Here is a 913-nt window from a genome sequence, read left to right as displayed (position 1 = left end):
TCACCTATAACCAGATGTGATGTTACTCTTTGCTTTTAATTTAATTTAGTTTTTTCGACAATTTCTTTTTTATTTGTATTTCATCAACTGGAAAATTTGTGACTGTGGGCAAAAAAACAAAAAGTGAAAAAGAGTATTTAAAAAAAAAAAAAAAAAAATTCATATTTTTGAGGTCCGATTACTTCAAGTAATCATATGGAGGTGTTTTCATTGTTATTGTTAAGTGAAAAATCAGTTCTAATCTAGCATAGCCACTCATTGGCTGTGATATTGGAAAAGCATGTTAAGCTTCCGCCAGCTGGTTCCTCAACGCACTTCTGTGTACTGAATGAATGATATCATTTAATTTATGGCATCTGTTGGTTACCAGGAGAATGTATTATCGTTCATTAAAAATATGTTATCGTGTTGTTTTTAAACAATAAATCTTGTCCATAGAATACTTTAGGCTTCATAAACAATAGATTTATCAAGTGAATTGCTCTTGCAATTGCAGTCCTCAAGATACGTTATCAGCTTGTTTATCTATATAATGTAAGGCATGAATTGCTGTCCGCCCGCATAGCTCAGTCGGTAGAGCATCAGACTTTTAAGAGCTATCCTCAAAAGTGATCTGAGGGTCGCGGGTTCGAGTCCCTCTGCGGGCGAATAATTCTTTTTTGTTCATAGACCTATCAGCGTACATACAGTTTTAATTTCTTGAAAATTAGTAGAGAGTTGAAATCCAAACATTTCTTTTCTTTTTAAAATATACATATTATCTGTTACTTGGAAAAAGGTAGCGTTAGAGTAACGAAAAAAAAAAAAAGTTGTAATGTTTCTTCAGGCGCATTACATTTTTGTCGAACTTATCTATTTAATTAAAATACAAATCCTAAACAATAGTCATGATTCTTCCATAATATAAGTTTTC

At 31.9% G+C, this 913-nt stretch overlaps 1 non-coding gene across 1 annotated transcript; it reads left to right on the top strand.

Moving 5' to 3' along the window:
- The first annotated feature begins 555 nt into the window (after window positions 1-555).
- Trnak-uuu (transfer RNA lysine (anticodon UUU)) lies at window positions 556-647 on the top strand. Its single transcript is given in 2 exon segments — window positions 556-592; window positions 612-647. It is a non-coding gene; the product is annotated as a tRNA-Lys (tRNA).
- Window positions 648-913: the final 266 nt, after the last annotated feature.

This window comes from Octopus bimaculoides, chromosome 9, assembly GCF_001194135.2.
Source record: "Octopus bimaculoides isolate UCB-OBI-ISO-001 chromosome 9, ASM119413v2, whole genome shotgun sequence".
Taxonomy (NCBI): domain Eukaryota; kingdom Metazoa; phylum Mollusca; class Cephalopoda; order Octopoda; family Octopodidae; genus Octopus; species Octopus bimaculoides.
This window is presented reverse-complemented; position numbering and strand designations above follow the sequence as displayed.